The 22659-nt window shown below is 38.2% G+C and overlaps 1 pseudogene; it reads left to right on the top strand.

The window, feature by feature from the left end:
- LOC107620146 overlaps positions 1-22659 on the top strand; it is a 38440-nt pseudogene that overhangs the window by 721 nt on the left and 15060 nt on the right.

The raw sequence follows: 22659 nt of genomic DNA, 5'->3' as shown, positions 1-22659 counted from the left end.
CATAATCCTTTCTCTGTCAAAAAATAAAAAATATAGGAGCGAGAGGAATTTCATTGCATTGGCCGAGAAGCTGATGAATGGAGAGCAATGTAGATTTCTAAGGATGCTGCAAATTGCAAGGTATTGATGTTTTTGCTTGCTTACTGTTTACTTTGACTGAATTTGCTAGTAAGCTTTTGTTGTTGCTAGGTCAAAGAGGAAAAGCATGTTTGCTGTCTACATGATTAATTTATGTCCAAAATATGAAGTACATGATTCTCAAAATTAGATATACGATTGTAGTCTTTGGTAAATGATGATCGGTTTCTTTGTATGGTTTAGGATTTCACAAATGAAATCTCGTTGCAAGTATAGTTCTAAACCGACAAAGAATCCTCACATGCAAAAATATTGGTTGTCACAAGTACAAATCCCAATAAGAATTAACCGAAGTATTTAAACCTCGAGTCGTCTCACAAGAAATTGCAATGAAGTGGTTAATTATTGGCTATGAAGGTGCAAGGGGGTTTGATTGATAAAAGGGGCAAGAAATTAAATGACAAGAAAAGTAAATCAAGCAAGTAAAGAAAGCAAGTAATGAAGAGAGACATTCATGGCAAGGGTTGAGAATGTAGGCTTTCTATCCTAGTCACTAATAACAATAATTAATAAGAATTTATCTTATTACGTCATCCCTGACGATGGAAGAATGTAACTGATGAGCGGATAATTTATACGCTTTTTGGCATTGTTTTTAGTATGTTTTTAGTAGAATCTAGTTACTTTTAGGGATGTTTTCATTAGTTTTTATGTTAAATTCACATTTCTGGACTTTACTATGATTTTGTGTGTTTTTCTGTGATTTCAGGTATTTTCTGGCTGAAATTGAGGGACTTGAGCAGAAATCAGATTCAGAGGTTGAAGAAGGACTGCTGATGCTGTTGGATTCTGACCTCCCTGCACTCAAAGTGGATTTTCTGGAGCTACATATCTCGAAATGGCGCGCTTCCAATTGCGTTGGAAAGTAGACATCCAGGGCTTTCCAGATTGCTAATCAACCTGCTGCTGATCCTCAATCACCTGCTGAAGCTTGGCTGGCCATTGGCCATGTCTAGTGTTTTGGACCGGAGCTTTCATTGAAAGCTTGGCTGGCTAGGAGCCATGTCTAATTCCTGGACTGAAGCTTTAGACTAAGAATGCAGGATTCCTGGAATTCATATTAAAAATTTTAGAATCCTTATTTTCCCTTTTCTATTAATTTTCGAAAAATCCAAAAAAAAAAAAATTTAGAAAATCATAAAAATCAAAAATATTTTCTGTTTCTTGTTTGAGTCTTGAGTCACATTATAAGTTTGGTGTCACTTGCATATGCATCTTGCATATTTCGAAAATTCATGCATTCATAGTGTTCTTCATGATCTTCAAGTTGTTCTTGGTAAGTCTTCTTGTTTGATCTTGATGATTTTTTGTTTTGTGTCTTTTCATGTTTATCATATGCATTCTTGAATTCTTAGTGTCTAAGCATTAAAGAATTCTAAGTTTGGTGTCTTGCATGTTTTCTTTGCATTAAAAAATTTTTCAAAAATATGTTCTTGATGTTCTTCATAGTGTTCTTGGTGTTCATCTTGACATTCATAGCATTCATGCATGCATTCATCGTTTTGATCTAAAAATTTCATGCATTGCATCCTTTTAGTATTTTTCTCTTGCATCATAAAAATTCAAAAATCAAAAAATATCTTTCCCTTTTTCTCTCATCAAATTCGAAAATTGAGTTGACTTTTTCAAAAAATTTTAAAAATCAAAATTGTTTCTCATGAGTCAAATCAAATTTTCAATTTGAAAATCTTATCTTTTTCAAAATCTTTTTCAAAAATCAAATCTTTTTCAAATTCATGTTTTTATAAAAAGTCAAAAATAAAAAAAAAATATCTTTCCCTTTTTCTCTCATCAAAATTCGAAAATTGAGTTGACTTTTTCAAAAATTTTTAAAAATCAAATTGTTTCTCATGAGTCAAATCAAATTTTCAATTTGAAAATCTTATCTTTTTCAAAATCTTTTTCAAAAAATTTTCGAAAATTTCCTCCCCCATCTCATTCTATTTATTCATTCATATCCTAACATCTCATCTCACCTCTCTTCCATCCTCACAGCTGTGTTTCTTCCATTATATTACATTCTTTGTCTCCCCCTCTTCTTCCACTCACACAGGGATCCCTATACTGGGGTATAAAGGATCTCCATTATTATTATTATTTTTCTGTGCCTTCTTCTTTGTGCACTACATTAATGGGATCACAATTTCGTGCACCAGTAACATATTATCTTCACACTCGGAGAAAGTCTAACAAGACTAGCTAATCTCAATCCAAACGTCCTAATCAACTCACCAATTGAACTAGCAAGAGATTAGAGTCAATGGAAATAATACTAGCTGACAACTCTAGATCACCAATATGGGTTGGGTATCCATGACTCAAGATCACCTAATTTTTTTTCTAAGCCAAGAATGCTCAAAATCTATTCTAACATCCAACCAAGTATTTTGTCAAACACTTGGAAGGCATAAAAGGAAAGCATAATAAATTGCAAGAAATAGTAAAATCTACCAACTACCAATTGCAAGGAAAGTGAGATCACAACTCAAATCAACAATCAAAAGAACATCAAATATTAAATTGCATTAAAGGAGATCCAAATTCAACATGAGTGCATGAATATAAAAAAGACATGAAAGTAAAATTAACAAAAGAAACAAGAAGAATTGAAGTATTAGAACAAGGAATTGTAGAGGAAACAAGATGAAATCAAGTAATCAAATCTAGATCTAAGAGAAATTAACCACATCCTAACCTAATTCTAGAGAGAAGAGGGAGCTTCTCTCTCTAGAAAACTAACTCAAGGCTCATCATGACTAACTAAGTGCTCCCCCTTTGCTCAATCTTCAATTTTGCATGAAATACCCTCAGAAACGAGTTGGATTTGGGCCTGGGTAGCTCAGAAATCGCTCCCAGCGATTTCACTTTAAGTGGGTCACGTGCTGAGTGTCACGCGTGCACGTAAATGACGCGTGCGCGTCGCTGGCCGAAATTCCTACTCACGCGTACGCGTGGATGACGCGTGCACGTGGCTTGAAAATCTTCAATGCACGTGTACGCATGGATGACGCGTGCGCGTGGCCCTCAATTCTCCAAATGCTCATTTCTTCATGAATTCTCCACTTTGCATGCTTTTCTCTTCATTTATTCCATCCAATACTTGCCTTATGAACCTGAAATCACTCAATAAACACATCAAGGCATCGAATGGAATTAAAGTGAATTAAAATCACCTATTTAGGGCCTAAAAAGCATGTTTTTACACTTAAGCACAAATTAAGGGAGAATCACAAAACCATGCTATTTCATTGAATAAATGTGGGAAAAAGGTGATAAAATTTCCTAAATTAAGCACAAGATAAACCACGAAATTAGGGTTTATCAAACCTCTCCACACTTAAACCAAGCATGTCTTCATGCTAAAATCAAGAAAGAAACAAAGGGTATCAACATTTATTCAATGCAAACTACCTACATGCAATCTACCTATATGCAACTATCTAAATGAATGCAATTACTTGGTCAAAATAATTCAATTTCCAAGAATACATATACAAGCACAAGGGCTAAAGCAATAGCAATCAAAGCTAACCCACAATTGAATTGAGTTATTAAAAATAGTTCACAAACTTGCAAGAAAAGATGATCATAGGTGGAAGCATGTAATTGAGCAATCGAACCCTCACCAGATGTGTATCCGCTCTAGTCACTCAAGTGTATGGGGTTGATTCACTCAATTCTCCCCTAATCATGCTTTCTAAGATTTGTTTTTCATCTCACAATCAACAATTATTTCATGCATGCATACAAATATCATGAGGAATTTTCCATAGGTTGTAATGGGGCTAGGGTCATGGTAAGGGCATATATATGGTCAAGTGGACTAGAATTTGAATCTTTGATAAGCTTAAACTTCCCACCTAACCTATATAGCAACCTGTACAATCTCAAAGCTAATTTAACTACCCATTCTTCACTTTTTCACATACTCATGCATTCTCTTTTGATCATCACACATATGCATTGATTTTTATTAAACTTTACTTTGGGGCATTTTGTCCCCTTTTTATTACTTTTTTTTTTCTTTCTTTTTCTATTTTTTTCTTTATATATATATTTTTTTCTTTTTGTTTTTCTCATTTTTTTCTTTTCAAACTAAAATATATACAAGAGCATCAATGCATATAGTTTAACATTCAATGCATGAGTATGTACCCAATTCCCATAATTTTCAACAAAACCAAAAAAATACACTTTTATCTCTACCCAATGTTCCTAACGTTCCCAAAATCAAATGATAAACACTCTCACTAGCCTAAGCTAATCAAAGATCCAAACAAGGGACATTTATTATTTTTCGCTTAGGGCTTGTAATGTACTAAAATTAAGAACAATTGGGTTAAGCATAGGCTCAAAATTGGCTAACAATGGAGGATAAAAGGTAAGGCTATTTGGATAAGTGAGCTAATTGAAATAATGGCCTCAATCATATAAGTGCATTCATAAACAAAATAATGGACATAAAGAATCAAACAAATCAAAGATTGCATTCATAGAAAGAGAATAATACACACAAGAATGAAAATAAGTGGTTGTATGATGTAACTACACAATTAGGCTCAAATCTCACATGCTTGTATTCTTAGCTCAAAAATCATGTTCCACAATGTGGAGTTCAAGCAAGTTCTAAAAAAATTTTTCAATCAATTGGGGTGCCCTATAGATAAATTTCTTGAAAAATCTCATTATTTTGACTAAGCTTATTATGCATATATATGCAAAATAATAAAATACAACTAAAAATCCTAGAAGACCTAAAATTGAAATGCAAAAGTGTTGGGGTTAGAAATTTGTCACCCAAAAAACACCGACTGGTCGGACGACCTCCCCACACTTAAAAGTTTGCACCGTCCTCGGTGCACTCAAAGATGAGCAAGGGGGTATGGCTATTTTTCGAATTGCCACCTTCAGCTGGCGGATCAACCGGTTGCTGCGTGTTCCTTCTCTCACTTCCGTCTTTGCTTATGGTACATCGGTCATGAAAAATAGAAATTAACACCGTAAGATGAGAAAATACAAAAGCAAAGAAGCATGAATTGTTGGAATGAGGTAAATCACTAGAATGAAGTGAGTGAATGAAAGTGATATTAAGAAAGAATAGGTGTGTGAATTCTAAATTAGGTGCCCTTTAGAACACACACACTATCATAGAGAGCTATGTCACAATTACACAAAGAAAGTATGCACGTCACTCATTCTAGTGTGCTTGAGATACTTCAAAGAGAACTTGTAGGTTGAGACAACCAAACAAGCAATAAGGAAGCATAAAAGCATTCAAGCAAAGTCAAGCAATTGTGAATTGGATAATGGATGGACATTGATTGATATACAAGGTAACTTTAATGAACAAGATGGAATGTGAAACTTACACATCAAACAATGACACATATTGAAGTTTATTTGCAACACCTAAGTGACATAGAGGTGGGGTACTACATGGATGCTATGGAACTTAGAAAAAGAAATATAAGAGTTAAGATCAATCACATAGCAAGTATGGTCCACAAAGCTTGAAGAGTTCAAAAATATGTCACTCAGGTAAGCTTTCGATCCAATTTCACAATTCCAAAATCTCAATGCATGAAATAGGTGATGTAAATATGGATCAAGCATAGCAAACATCACCTAAAAAAATGCATTGATAATGTACAATTGCCTAACGATGGATGATGAATGCATGGCGGCCAAAACATGCAATTCAAAAGAGTTAAGATACTTGGAGGCAATGTACAAGTACTTTGTATTCAAAACATTAAGCATTAAGAACTCGAAACCAAGTAACAAAAATGTACCCTCAACAAGGAATCCAACAATGAATATCAAAAACAGTTATGCAAAAATAGCATTCAGTCAATAATAAGCACTTAAGCAGCAATAAACAGTAAACAAGGTTAATAATCCAACACTTATAATGGAATAGAAAAAATAAACATGAAACAAACTAACTAAACAACTAACTAATTAACTAACCAAAAGAAATGGTGTTATATGGTACTTGGTAGTGTTGGGTGATGGTTGAAGGGTGGAAAGAAGAGAAGAGAAGAGAGAAGAAGGAAAGAAATGGAAAGGGGAGAAGAAAAGAAGGTGAATGAAACAAGGCAGCCCGTGCGTACGCGTCAGTGACGCGTGCGCGTGGAGTGGTGAAACGGACACAACACGTACATGTGTATCACGCGTACGCGTGGATGGCTTATTCAAAGAGCGACGCGTATGCGTCCTTCACGCTTACGCGTGGGTTGGCCTGCACGAAAGGCACAGTGTTCGTGTGGTGCAGGCGCAACTCTCAGTTTTTTGGCTGGGAGGTGGAGTTTTGGGATCCACGTGTACACGTGGGTGACGTGTGCGCGTGGATGGTCGAAAATGCTTGGGGCATGCGTACGCGTGGGTTGGTGCTCTGTTTTTCAAAAATTTTCAAGTTTTTGCACCAAACCAAGCATACCAAACCTCCAAACAGCTACCAAAACACTATAAAACCTTATTTAACCTGCTAGACTCCCAAATAAACTCAACAAACTAAACAAAGCATGAAATTAAACTTATTTTACCAATATTTACAAAAGAGAAAAAGGGAAAGATTTTACCATGGTGGGGTGTCTCCCACCTAACACTTTTGTTTATTGTCCTTAAGTTGGACTTATGGGGAGCTTCTCTTCATCAAGGTGGCTTGTGCTTGAATCCATCCTTGAACATCCACTAATGCTTGGACTTCCAATAAGCTCCATCATTCAAAGTTAATAGCTCCAAGCTTTGATGGAGTTCTTCACAGCCCATAGGCTTCCAAAGTTGATCTTCACATTGTAATCCGGGATCCCATACTTTGTTTTCACACCCGTCTCCAAATTGGTTATGATAATTTCCTCTGGGTGGTAAGCAAGCCGAATTCTCATAAAGGCACCAAACTACCCTCCTAGACCCATCCAATTGAGCACTACACCAATCCATGCTCCTCAATTTTGAGCTTCCCACCATAATGAGTCTAGACTTACAACGCCAATCACTAAACATCCTCCTCTTACGCTTAATTCCACAAAGCGCCCTAAGTTGGCCATTTGTTTCAAGCAAACCAAATTCAAGTAGGATATAAAGCTAAGAGTTAGGAGTTTTACCCACTCAAATGAAGTATTAGATGGCAACCTAGGTAGAGGAGTTCCTAACGGTCTTGATAAAGCACATTCCACTCCCGTCCATCCTCTTCTAGAGGCTTCCACCACTTGGCAAGGTTCTTCAAGCTCTACCTCTTGCCAAGCTTCCTCAAGTGCACATTCTTCTTCACCAATCTCTTCAAGATCCTCCCCATCACTCTCATCATAAATAGGGGGTTTAGCTAAGTCTACCCCTTCATTAATTCCAAGCCCAATGGAGAAGGATTTCTCGAGCTCAAAAGGATCGCATGTTGATGCGAAATCATCATAGATAGGGGAGCTTGTTGCTTGGAACACTTCTTCCACTTCTTCACTTACAATATGCCTTGGACGTTGCACGTTCTCCTCAACATCGCCTTCTAGTCCAATGGAAGAAGGCTCAACAAGATTATCAAGGGGATTGATCAATGTGGACAAAAAATCACTAATGATAGAATCTACTTCTTGATCAATTTCCCTCAACTCTCTATCCATATCCTTAACATCACTCTCCTCTTTAACATCCCTTCCAAACTCCATGGAAGAAGGCTCTTCAGCCTGAGATTCCTCTATGTGCTCAACATATCCTAAACACCCAACCACTACTTCCTCTTTTTTAATAATCCCTACCTCCTCCTCTTGTTGTACTTCTTGCTTTAACTTCTCTTCCTCACCTTGGAGCTCCAAATTCACTCCCTCGCTAAGCTCCTTGGGTGCTTCTCCACATTCAATAATGGGAGTGCCTTGATCATGCAAGTTTAGGCGGGATGAGACTATGTTGCTAATGGCTTCTACCATGATAGCCATCTGGGCTTCTAGCTCCTTAAACTCCCTTTCCGTCTCCTCTTGTTGCCTTAGGATATAAGATCTAAGATCTCTTTGTTTTAGCATGAGGGCTTTATTGGAGGGCGATGGTGGAAGAGAGGGTTCATTGTTTGAGGAAAAGGCATTGTAGTTGGAAGGTGGTCCATATTGGTGAAAGTCTTGAGGTGGTGTGTATGGAAATTGTGGTTCTTAGGAGTATTGGTGTTGAAATGGTGGTGGCTCTAGGTATAGTTCATATGGTGGTTGGTAGGGTGGATATGGGTTAGGGTCATATGGGATGAATGGTGGTATGAGGCTTATGAATGAGGTTGTTGGGGACTATGTTGAGGGAAAAGGTCATATGTATGTGGTGGTTGTGGTTGACAATCACAATAGGGGTCATCACACACATTAGATTGGTATGCATTAGGATTTGGATTGTACCCATAAGAATCCGAAGGGTAATCATGTTGGGGTGGCGCTTGAACGGCTTGGATGGAATAAAATGCCTTTTGTTCCTTGCGCATCTTCATGAGGAGAGTAGTTATGTCCCCAAGAACTCTTATCAAACTTGATTCGGGAGGAGATTATTGCCAAGAAGGTTGTCCATAAGCTTGGGGCTCCTCCCACCTTTGATCTCCAAAGCCTTGATACAAATCCTCATTAAAGCTTCCATTTCCTACAACATAGTTTGAACCACACTCATAGCCAAAGTGATGAGAATTCATGGTGACAAGAGAAAACAAAAACAAAACTAACAAGGAACAAAGAAAGCAAAGTCCTACAACTAGCAAAAACTAACAAAGAAGCAAGAGGCAAACATATTCACAATATATACAATAGCCAATAACATAGCATGTAACACCCTAATTAGCCTAAGCCTTACCACGCGTCGTAAAGTAAAGGTTAATCAAAGGTTACGATGGTTCTAAACTTATACATATCATATATAGAAGGAAGAACTAATATCTAGAAGCCCGATGAAGTATCCACATCTACAAGTCCATCAACCTCAATTCATCATCATTTCTCATCTCAAATCACTTCCAATTATCAACTCTCAACATTCCAAGGATATAGTGCCTGGCACACTCTCAGCATCCATCAGGATCATCCATTTCTTTTTTGAGTCCTCAACTCATCACATCCATCATTAATTCATTAGTGTCTCAATTTATTATCTGCAATCACCCCGTTCACTACTCTTCTCCTCTCTCAATCAACTCATCTTCGGTACACCAAAACCTAAGTCTCTGTTTGCTAGCTTTTCAAAATGACATCAACCTAATCTCTAAAGTTCTTTCCCGAGTTCTCATACCCAAAATTAAGCCAAAAGCCTTAAAATGGTGTTATAGAAGCTTACAACCTTGTTGGGGAAGTAGAATAATTGAAAACAAGGCAATATTTGAGAAACAGGGGGTGTGCGTGCGCACGCCCAGGAAAATTTTTAAAAGTGTCCGTACGCACAGGGGTGTGCGTATGCACAGGTGTCAAAACCTAATAGGTCTGTTCACTCACACAACCTGTGCCAGCTCCCCCAACAGACTGGCCTCCCCAACGTGTGCATGCACACAGGTCTGTGCGTCTGCACAAGTTAAAATTCTTCCTTAGATATGTGCGCGCACAAGCTGTGCGAGCACTGCAAACAGAACGTATTTCCCTGCCTGTGCGTGCGCACAGGTGTCTGCATCCGCACAAGTCAAAATTTTTGCAGGGTGTGCGCTCGCACATATCAGAAATAATGAAATTCGGCAACCTTGCAGAATTTCAGATTTTTAACACCAACTTTGAATGATCATAACTTCCTCTACAAAATTCCAATTTTCACAAACTTTATATCGATTTAAAGGGTTTTCAAAGATCTTTATTTCTAAATAAATTTCAATCAATTTCGAAAACTGAGGCAAAAGTTATGATCGAACAAAGTTCACCAAAAATCTAATTTTACCAAACTTCACACTTACCAACATTTCTTACCATACACATTCCAACCTATACCAAACCATTCAAATTTCCACTTTTTATCAAAATCAACCCTTTATGTCATACTACCCTAAAATTACCATATTTTTCCTTCACCTTTCCTCATCCACACATCAACATCAATATATCTCATATATCAAACTTCATTAACAATTTTCCAACTACATTACCAATCGATCAACACCAATATCACATTTATCAACATAATCCACTGCTCAACATCACAAGTCATTCATCCTCATCATATCACTATTAACCAATAATATCAACTCAAAAATCATCATTTCATCAAACATCATCATACAATAACATCCAACAACTCATCAACCATTCAAGTCCAATCCTATCATATAGGTCACTAGCCTAAGTGTCCATGAATATTATATACTACATAGAGGAAACCGAAACCATACCTTGGCCGATTCCCTTTATGAACCAAATGAGCTTTCAACCAAAATCCAAGCTTTCAATTCCACTCCAATAGGCACAATTAAGTTCCAATAGCTCCCAAAGCCATAACAATCAAACTATAGGCATATAAATCACCTCAAATCAACCTAGGGTTTCAAATTAAACATAAAATCACAAGGATTTATTGGCTCTTACCTTTTCCAACAGATTTGGATGTCAAAACCCAATGCTAAGCAAGGATTAGAGTGAACCTAAATATCCAAAATCACAAAAACTCACTTAATCCAAAACCCTAGAAACCAGAAATTTAGAGGAGAGGAACTGGGAAATTTTCAAACTTTACTTACTAGTTTTTTATATGAGTTTTGTAGAGCTCTTCACAAGGAATGTGTAGCCGCTGACGGCACATAAATCGGAGCACCGAAGCTCGAGATATCGCGAAGAGAAGATGATGATGAATAGTGCTCAAGCTCTTCTCTCCTCCCTCTTTCAATTTCTGATGTGAGTATGTGTTTAATGTGTGTTGTGGCTGCATGGGTTCATTAAATGAACCTTATATATGTTGGGCTTGGGCCCAACTTGGGTCCGGTCCAATCCGTTCGCATTTTTAACCCGTTTGGCCCAATTTCGGGCCAAACCTTTAAAATTAACACCCGGTTTTCCATTTCTAATGTTTTTCTAAGATTTTTGACAGTTTTCACTTTTTTGCAGAAAGTAGATTTTCTGACTCAGAAAGATCCACTGAGTCCAAAAATCACCTTTAAATCCTCAAATTCTCACTCTAACATTTTGAAATCTACTTTGGACAATTAATCACTTAATTAACCGATTGATTGATCGCGGTTCTTACATTCTCCCCACCAAATAAGAAATTTTGCCCTCAAAATTTGAATTACCTGAGAAAAGCTCGGGATAATCCTTTCGCATCTCAGACTCCAATTCTCAAGTATGTTCTTCAACTCCTGCTCGCTCCCAAGCAACTTTAACCAACTGAACTTCCTTTCCTCACAACTTCTTTACACTAGTGTCGTCAATCCTCACCGGTGTCACTTGGAAAGTCAAGTTCTCTTTCAACTTGACCGATTCAGGCTCCCACACATGAGCCGCATCTGACATGTACTTACGGAGCTGTGACACGTGGAATACGTCGTGCAAGTTAGAAAGATGAGGTGGCAAAGCAACTTGATACGCCACCGGTCTGAATCGCCTTAAAATCTCAAACGGTCCTACATACCTCGGATTCAACTTCTTATTCTTGATTGCTCTTCCAAACCCAGTTGTCGGTGTAACCCTCAGAAACACATGTTCTCCCACTTCAAATTCCAACGGCTTCCTTCTCTGGTCCACATAACTCTTCTAGCGACTCTGAGCAGTTAGAATCCTTGCACAAATCTTCTTAATGTTCTCAGTAGTCTCCGCTATCAAATCAGGACCCAAAATGCTTGCTTCACCGGATTCATACCAATAAAGTGGAGATTGGCACTTCCGTCCATGCAAGGCCTCATACGGAGCCATCCCAATGCTCGCATGAAAGCTATTGTTGTACGCAAACTCCACCAATGATATGTAACGGTCCCAACTTCTGGGTTGATCCAGAACACATGCTCTCAGCATATCCTCCATGCGATTCCTCCCCACTTCCACTGAGGAATTCCAAGAGACTATAGCATCCCCGAGGGTTTCTGATGCTCTACCTTCATCTTCTGACATGTCAAACACTTGGAAGTGAGCTGATAAACCACTATTTTATGGTTTATCTTGTGCTCAATTGAGTGGTTTCTATCTACTCTTTACCCACTTATTCATACTATTTGCATGGTTTTACATTTGCCTTCCTAATTATGTACTTTGATTGAAAACATGCTTCTTTGATCTTATATTTGCTTATTATTAATCCTCTCTTATTATCATTAGATGCCTTGATATGTGTGTTAAGTGTTTTCAGATATTATAAGGCAGGAATGACTTGGAGGATGGGAAGAAAGCATGCAAAAGTGGAAGGAATGCAAGAAGTTGGAGAAATTGCTAAGCTGTCCAGCCTGACCTCTCTGCACTCAAATGGCTATAACTTTAGCTACAGAGGTCCAAACGATGCGGTTTCAGTTGCGTTGGAAAGCTAACATCCGGGGCTTCGATTTGATATATAATATGCTATAGTTCCCCTGACGCTAGGTGACGCGACCGCGTGATCCATGCGGCCGCGTCGCAGTGACAGAAATCCAGCGTGGCAAAATTCGAAACCAGCGAATTCTGGACTGTTTTTGACCCAGTTTGCGGCCCAGAAAACACAGATTAGAGGCTATAAAGTGAGGGAATGCATCCATTCATAAGAATGCTTTCACATTCACAATTTTAGGAGTAGATGTAGATTTTAGAGAGAGAGGTTCTCTCCTCTCTCTTAGGATTAGGATTTAGGATTTCTCTTAGTTTTGGAGTGACTCTCATTCCCAGGTTCTTTATTTTTATATAATTTATGAACTCTTTCATGTTACATTTGATGTCTTTATTAGAGTTAATTGAGGTATTCCAGACTTATGATTGCTTTCTTTAATTTATTAAAGTTCTCGATTTATCCAAATTATTTTCATTCTAGTAGAATTTCCCCCTTTTGGCTTTGGTTAAATAATTGGTGACTCTTGAGTTATCAAACTCATTGTTGATTGAGAATTGGAATTCTTCAAGAATTAATTCATCCACTTAACTTACCTTCATAGTTAGAGGTTAATAAAGTGGGAGAAAAATCTAATTCTCGTTGAAATTGATAAGGATAACTGGGATAGGACCTCCAGTCTTCATACCTTGCCAAGAGTTTATTTTACAGTTATTTATTAATTTTTATTACTTGAAAATATACCTGTGCACATTGCCCAAACTCCAAATTTCTCAAAACCCCAAATTTACAATCTCCATAACCAATAATAAGAACATACCTCCCTGCAATTCCTTGAGAAGACAACCCGAGGTTTGAATACTCGGTTATCAATTTCAAAGGGGTTTGTTACTTGTGACAACCAAAACGTTTGTACGAAAGGATTTTTGTCGGTTTAGAGACTATATCTACAACGCGATTATTTTTATGACATTCTTTACTGGCAAAAATCCTAACGTCATGAGCCTCCGACAAAAGTCTTGCCTGGATGAAAGAAAACCCACTGATGTGAGCCTCTGACAAAAGTCTTGCCTTAAACTCCCAATATCAGGTATACAAATCCTCCCTCTATATCTCCACAACCCTTCCTCATCCTTAGTGAATTCTTCACGCCTCTTATCCCCAACTGGTTAGAATAATTGCTGAAACTTCTGCTCATCTTGCTGAGCCCTTTGTAAAATAATTGCTTGAGATTTGTAACTGGTTCAAACAAGCCCTTCCGGCAACTTCACCAATGTCCAGCTTAAGATCCACAACTTATCCATTAGCTCTTCTCCCTTGATTCTCATCCAAGCTATTGTCAAGGACTTCCGACTCAAAGCTCCTTCTACCACATTCGCCTTTCCAGGGCGATAACTCACTCGAAATCATAATCCTTAAGCAATTCCATCCACCTCCTCTGGCGCATATTAAGCTCTTTCTGATCAAAGATGTACTTGAGACTCTTATGATCAGAAAAGATGCTAAACTTTACTCCGTACATGTGGTGTCTCCAAATCTTCAATGCAAACACAATTGCCGCTAAGTCCAGGTCATGAGTTGGGTAATTCACCTCATGCAGTCTCAGCTGACGTGATGCGTAAGCCATCACATTCCGATGTTGCATCAACACGCAACCCAACCCTTCAAGGAAGCATCACAGTATACTTCAAATGGTTCATGCGGTTTCGGCAAGATTTAAAACAGGTGCTAAAGTTAACTTCTGCTTCAAAGTTTGAAAACTCTCTCGCCTTCCGCTGCGTTACTCTGATTATCGTTGTTAAGAATCCGAAATTCTTTCCTTTAAACCAAATACCGATTTTGTAATACTGTTCAAAACCTTTAAAACAAGTTCCATATAAATGAGTTCATTTATTAAAACTTTTTCAAAAGAGTCGAAAATCATTTATTTGTAAATCAATCATTTTAAAGCATGATTTTCCTAATTCATTGAAACCCGTAAATCAAAACCTTTCCATTTGAATCCCTTTTTGATAAGTGAAATTACAAACCCAAAATCACAAGTTAACAAAATCATACAACTCACTTTCCCGTTTTAAATCATATCATTTGATCAAAAGTTCCCATACTAGTTTCAAAACCAAATCATTTAAACTAAAGCTCCAAACGAGATTTGAAAATCATTCTAAATCTTAAAACGGCAAAAATCATAGTTAAAAACCGCAAAGGCGTTAGTCGGTATTTCCGTTGCCACTATTGCGGAACCGTACCCATCACCCATACAGGGTACCGACAAGACTTATAGCCATGCCTGGTAACCATTACGGCACGCCCACTCAGATCGTTCATCACCACAAGTCCGAAATCCTCGTCTATCGCCACTAGAATCCTCCTTCCCCATGGTTCACTCCCAACAAAACTCTAAGCTCTGGTAATCCAAACGACGACTTTGGAAAAGATAGAACTAAGCTACTGTTAGGTCCAAGCAATATAATACTCAATGCATACGCTTACCTCTCGTCGGAGGATCCGACCCTGTCGCGTCACGTGCATCCAAGGCAACCACACGGTCTGACTATTGATTCTGACCCATGTTCTGGTTTTTCTTACGAAGACAGGTCTTGGCTAGGTGTCCAGGTAGTCCACAAACATAGCACAGGCGACTCCCTTTCATATAGTGAAACTGAGCACTGTTGTCCCTCCTAGAATTCCCTTGACTTAGCAGATACTGGGGAGCGTGTCCATCTCTCTTGAAGTTCTGTCTCTTTGGTCCAAGGTAATCGACACGTTCCTTACTAGGGTTGCTTCTATAAGTGTCCCTTAACGAGGCTACCATCTTTGCATGTTCTTCAACCACGCTTGCCTTGTTCTCCAGATCGGAGAAAATCTGAATCTCCATAGGAGCCACAACAGTCATGATGTCATCCTTCAAGCCCCTTTGGTACGTGAGGCACTTCCAGCCTTCATAGGCCTCCGAAGCACCTTGACACGCCCTAGAAAACCTACAGAGTTCTTCAAATTTGTTGGTGTAGTCTGCCACAGATAGGGAACCTTGCTTCAGCTGCATCAGTTCCATCTCCTTCGCTTCTCTTGTAGACTCGGGAAAATACTTCTTATAGAAGGCCGTTTGGAACACCTCCCATGGAATGTCGGCGTTTTGAAATTGTAGCAAGCGACACTCTGCTTGCCACCAGGGCTGGGCGTCTCCCGCTAACTGATAAACGGCAAACTCGACATATTGATTGAGGGGAACATGTTGCGCCTGTAAAGCACGCTCCATAGCCTGAAACCAGTGATCCGCTTCAGTAGGATTTGTTGAACCCCTGAAACTGGACGGATGAACCTTGAGAAACGTAGCTAAGGTCATCGGAGCACCTCCCACAGTATCGCCATTTTCTCCCGCATAGTCATTCCCATTTCTTTTGCCATTCCCGTTTCCATTTCTGGCCGGTTGGCCTAACCTCTGCATAGCTTGCGGAGTCGCAGCAGCATTAGCCTCCATGGTATTTGCTAAGTTCGCCATCGCCGCCATGAATTTGGCATGGTTATCAGCCAGTTGCTCGTTCCTACTCTCTCGTGAACGTGTACGACCTCATCCGCGATTAGCCATTTGGATTCCTTTCTACACCAAACAATCGATATCAAGGTGATCAGTCTCAATACCAAAAGTCTAGTGTTTCAATTTTCCCAAACAGGCACTCACAAACAAGCATGCTATGCAATATCAAGTAGATAACCTAATAGCATCAAAGAAAAAGACACACAGAGTATGCAATAAAGCACAGTCGGTCCATCCCTCAGGCTCACGAGGATGAACTGCTCTGATACCACTAAATGTAACACCCTAATTAGCCTAAGCCTTACCACGCATCGTAAAGCAAAGGTTAATTAAAGGTTACGACAGTTCTAAACTTATACATATCATATATAGAAGGAATTAATAATATCTAGAAGCCCGATGAAGAATATAGCTCAAAAACAGGATCTGAAAAACGCAAGACGTACTAGCGAAGCTACTAACTTAAAGCACAGAAACAAATGTAATATAACAAAATATAGTAGTATAATATCATAAGAATCTAGCCACGGCTCGCGAAGTTTAAGCCGGCTAGCCATATATAGATGGTGCACGAATTGTGAATCACACTTTTCACAACGCGTACCACTAACCAGCAAGTGCACTGGGTCGTCCAAGTAATACCTTACGTGAGTAAGGATCGAATCCCACGGAGACTGTTGGTTTGAAGCAATCTATGGTTATCTTGTAAATCTTAGTCAGGAAGTCAATTATGTTTATCAGTTGAATTGCGAATAACCAAGAGAGCATAAATTAAAGGTTACTTGTTGTGCAGTAATGGAGAATATGTTGGAGTTTTGGAGATGCTTTGTCCTCTGAATCTCTGCTCTGGAAAGCCCTGGATGTCTACTTTCCAATGCAATTGGAAGCATGTCATTTCGAGTTCTATAGCTCCAGAAAATCCAATTTGAGTGCAGGGAGGTCAGAATCCAACAGCATTAGCAGTCCTTTTTCAGCCTGAATCAGATTTTTGCTCAGCTCCTTCAATTTCAGCCAGAAAAATACCTGAAATTAAAGAAAAATACACAACTCATAGTAAAGTCCAGAAATATGAATTTTTCCTAAAAAATACTAGAAATAGACTAAAAACTAACTAAAACATACTCTAAACTATATGAAATTATCCTCAAAAAGCGTATAAAATATCCGCTCATCACAACACCAAACTTAAACTGTTGCTTGGGTATTGGCTTTTTCTGCTTGCTTCTTTTTTTTTTTTTTTCTGCAAGCTTTGTTCTTTGCTGCTTTTTCTTGCTTCAAGAATCATTTTTATGATTTTTCAGATTATCAATAACATGTCTCATGTTCATTATTCTTTCAAGAGCCAACATATTTAACAGTCTTAAACAACAAATTCAAAAGATATATGCACTGTTCAAGCATTCATTAAGAAGACAGAAAGCATTGCCACCACATTTAACTAATTAGAATTTCTCTTATTAAAACTCGAAATTTTATTGCTTCTTATTCAAAAGATCTACTATTTTATTCATGTTTGCTGATGATGAGAAAAGTAAACTATAACTTAATTGGGGATAAAATCAAACTAGACACTAATTACTACTAATGATCATGTAATGAAGACACAAATATAGATAAGCACTTAACATAGAGAAAACGAAAAAACAGAGAAAGTAAGAACAAGGAATGAGTCCACCTTAGTGATGATGGCATTTCCTTCTTGAGGCACCAATGATGTTCGTGAGCTCTTTTATGTCTCTTCCTTGCCTTTGTGGCTTGATTCCTAGTGATTTTTGGTATTTCTATCCTCAGTTGCTTCCAATAATTATGTGGAGGGAAGTGGTTGGTTTAACTTCTTCAGTTAAACCAAGCTTTCTGATAGTGGATGCAGGTATTAGGTTGATACTTGCCCCAAGATCGCATAAAGCTGTCTTGGTGCAGTCACCTTCTAATATGCATGGTATCAGAAAACTCCCAGGGTCTTTAAGCTTTTCAGGAAAGCTTTTCAGAATGACTGCACTGCATTCTTCAATGAGGAGAACTCTTTCTGTTTCTCTCCACTCCTTTTTATGACTTAAGATCTCTTTCATGAACTTGGCATAAGAAGGTATTTGCTCAAGTGCCTCTGCAAATGGAATCTTTATTTCAAGAGTCCTTAGATAATCTGCAAAGCGAGCAAATTGCTTATCCTGCTCCTCTTTCCGGAGTTTTTGAGGATAAGGTATCTTGGCTTTATATTCTTCAACCTTAGTGGTTAAAGAAGCCTTTTTAGAGGGGTTGTTATCAGCACTTGTGTGTGTCTGATCCCTCACTGGCAATTGCGTACCAGAGTTAGAAGCTGGAGTGACGTTAGACGCCAACTCACTGTCTGTTCCTGGCACCTGAACGCCAGAAATGTGCCCCTGTTGGGCGTTCAACGCTGGATGCTGCCCCATTTGGGCGTTCAACGCCAGATTCTTGCCCAGTTCTGGCGTTGAACGCCAATCCTGCCTTGTTTCTGGCGTTGAACGCCAGTTTTGGGCATGGTCTGGGCGTTCAGCGCCAGCCTTCCACCCATTTTCTGACACTTTCGAATGCAATTGGAAGCATGTCATTTCGAGTTCTGTAGTTCCAGAAAATCCAATTTGAGTGCAGGGAGGTCAGAATCCAACAGCATTAGCAGTCCTTTTTCAGCCTGAATCAGATTTTTGCTCAGCTCCTTCAATTTCAGCCAGAAAAATACCTGAAATTACAGAAAAATACACAACTCATAGTAAAGTCCAGAAATATGAATTTTTCCTAAAAACTACTAGAAATAGACTAAAAACTAACTAAAACATACTCTAAACTATATGAAATTATCCCCAAAAAGCGTATAAAATATCCGCTCATCAGTAGACAATACATCAGACCAAATAGTAAAACAGCTTATACAAGTTTTGTTCTCTCAAATACAAGCCCCTAGGCTAAACAAAATACAAAAGCGAGAGACATACATAATACATCAAAAAGACTCCAAGAGGTATCCAGATCCTCCGCTCCTGTCACTAGTAAAACAACTCACCGTGGTGGGTTGCGACCTGCATCTGAAAACAACAACAGAAATATGGTATGAGAACCGGAGGTTCTCAGTATGGTAACAGTACCCAGTGATGTAGGATATAAGACCCCGGGACGCCAAAGGCAATCCTAGACTCCATATCCATCACAAGAATTCAAGCTTAAAGCATTCTAAACCGAATAAGCATAATATGTAAAACCTTAATAAGATTTAAGTCGTAGAACCAAAAAGGGTAATCTATCATAGGGGATTTCTACTCTAATCAACCACCGCTGTCCCACAGCCTTCACCAACTGATCTGCCATACGATCCCAACGCCACCGCCTTCCGAACCTCCTCAATCCCAGTAAAAGCACAAGTATATATAGTACAAGTAAAACACAAGTAAAAGCATATATAGCAATTAGACATGTTATACAGATAGGGAAAACAATATCAAGTCGGCAAAGCATTCAAACAGATAGTAAATGGACATGATGAATGTCTATCCTATTGGCTCGTGATATCACTTGTCGGTCCATAAATGCCAACCCGACACACCCTTTCGGATGTCGCCTTTTCTGCCACTTCCGAGGATATAGCGCCTGGCACACTCTTGCGGTAGAGAAGGAAAACAACAACAACATATAATTCATCACAAATCATTCCAAGAATATAGTGCCTACCACACTATCATTCCAAGGATATAGTGCCTGGCACACTCTCAGCATCCATCAGGATCATCCATTTCCTTTTTGAGTCCTCAACTCATCACATCCATCATCAATTCATCAGTGTCTCAATTTATTATCTGCAATCACCCTGTTCACTACTCTTCTCCTCTCTCAACCAACTTATCTTTGGTACACCAGAATCTAAGTCTCTGTTTACTAGCTTTTCAAAATGATATCAACCTAATCTCTAAAGTTTTTTCCCGAGTTCTCATACCCAAAATTAAGCCCAAAAGCCTTAAAATGGTGTTATAGAAGCTTACAACCTTGTTGGGGAAGTAGAATAATTGAAAACAAGGCAAAATTTGAGAAACAGGGCGTGTGCGTCCACACAGGGGTGTGCGTGCGCACGCCCAGGAAAATTTTTAAAAGTGTGCGTACGCACAGGTGTCAAAACTTAATAGGTCTGTTTGTTCGCACAACCCGTGCCAGCACCCCCAACAGACTGGCCTCCCCAACGTGTGCGAGCGCACAGGTCTGTGCGTGCGCACAGGTCTGTGCGTCCGCACATGTTGAAATTCTTCCTTAGATATGTGCGTCCACAAGTTCTGCTAGCGCTGCAAACAGAACGCATTTCCTTGCCTGTGCGTGCGAACAAGTGTGTGCGTCTGCACAGGTCAAAATTTTTGCAGGGTGTGTATCCGCACAAGGGTGTGCGCTCGCACATATCAGAAATCATGAAATTCGGCAACCTTGCAGAATTTCAGATTTTTCACACCAACTTTGAATGATCATAACTTCCTATACAAAATTCCAATTTTCACAAACTTTATATCGATTTAAAGGGTTTTCAAAGATCTTTAATTCTAAACAAATTTCAATCAATTTCAAAAACCGAAGCAAAAGTTATAATCGAACAAAGTTCACCAAAAATCTAATTTTACCAAACTTCACACTTACCAACATTTCTTACCATACACATTCCAACCTATACCAAACCATTCAAAACTCCACTTTTCATCAAAATCAACCCTCTATGTCATACTACCCCAAAATTACCACATTTTTCCTTCATCTTTCCTCATCCACACATCAACATCAATATATCTCATATATCAAACTTCATTAACAATTTTCCATCTACATTACCAATCGATCAACACTAATATCACATTTATCAACATAATCCACTACTCAACATCACAAGTCATTCATCCTCATCATATCACTATTAGCCAACAATATTAACTCAAAAATCATCATTTCATCAAACATCATCATACAATAACATCCAACAACTCATCAATTGAATTAGCAAGAGATTAGAGTCAATGGAAATAATACTAGCTGACAACTCTAGATCACCAACATGGGTTGGGTATCCATGACTCAAGATCACCTAATTTCTCTTTCTAAGCCAAGAATGCTCAAAATCTATTCTAACATCCAACCAAGCATTTTGTCAAACACTTGGAAGGCATAAAAGGAAAGCATAATAAATTGCAAGAAATAGTAAAATCTACCAACTACCAATTGCAAGGAAAGTGAGATCACAACTCAAATCAACAATCAAAAGAATATCAAATATTAAATTGCATTAAAGGATATCCAAATCCAACATGAGTGCATGAACATAAAAGAGACATGAAAGTAAAATTAACAAAAGAACCAAGAAGAATTGAAGTATTAGAACAAAGAATTGTAGAGGAAACAAGATGAAATCAAGTAATCAAATCTAGATCTAAGAGAAATTAACCTAATTCTAACCTAATTCTAGAGAGAAGAGAGAACTTCTCTCTCTAGAAAACTAACTCAAGGCTCATCATGACTAACTAAGTGCTCCCCCTTTGCTCAATCTTCAATTCTGCATGAAATACCCTCAGAAACGAGTTGGATTTGGGCCTGGACAGCTCAGAAATTGCCCCCAGCGATTTCACTTTAAGTGGGTCACGTGATGAGCGTCATGCATGCGCGTAAATGACGCGTGCGCATCGCTGGCCAAAACTCCTACTCACGCGTACGCGTGGGTAACACGTGCGCGTGGCCCTCAATTCTCCAAATGCTCATTTCTTCATGAATTCTCTACTTTACATGCTTTTCTCTTCATTTCTTTCATCCAATACTTGCCTTATGAACCTGAAATCACTCAACAAATACATCAAGGTATCGAATGAAATTAAAGTGAATTAAAATCACTAATTTAGGGCCTAAAAAGCATGTTTTTACACTTAAGCACAAATTAAGGGAGAATTACAAAACCATGCTATTTCATTGAATAAATGTGGGAAAAGGTGATAAAATCTCCTAAATTAAGTACAAGATAAACCACGAAATTGGGCATTATCAGTAAAATTCAAGGATTAATCGGTGGCTTGGTGGCTATATATGAATGACTAAAAATTTAACTTCTCAATTTTTTACTTTTTTATTTTTTTTCATGTTTTTTTCAAATTTCATTACACATAATTATAGTCAACATGTTGCTACAATATTGTTTATATACTATATGTTTCTGGATTAAGAGAGCAGCTAATTTGTAAAGCTTTCAGTTCATAATATTTCCAATAACATTTCTGTGTATTGCTTAAAATTATTTACATGCTATATGTTATTGCTACTTTTTTTTTCTTTAATAGTTTCTTAGTGAGATGTGAGAACTGGTGAAATTGAGTAATTGTGTAATCTATTTACACATTTGATTAGTATAGATATATTATCAGTTGCTTCAGTTTGAACTACAATTTATATATGTCTTAGGGATGTCTAAAATATGTCTTTTGCAGGTAGAAAAGATGAAGGAAAATGCTAAGCTTAAAGCCAAAGAAGAGAAGAAGAAATTTAGAGGCCGAGGTAAAATTTCGTTCTATACAATTGACTGGTAAATA

The sequence above is a fragment of the Arachis ipaensis genome, chromosome B10, assembly GCF_000816755.2.
Source record: "Arachis ipaensis cultivar K30076 chromosome B10, Araip1.1, whole genome shotgun sequence".
NCBI lineage: Eukaryota > Viridiplantae > Streptophyta > Magnoliopsida > Fabales > Fabaceae > Arachis > Arachis ipaensis.
Note: the sequence above shows the minus strand (reverse complement) of the source record. Positions and strands in the feature narration are given on the sequence as shown.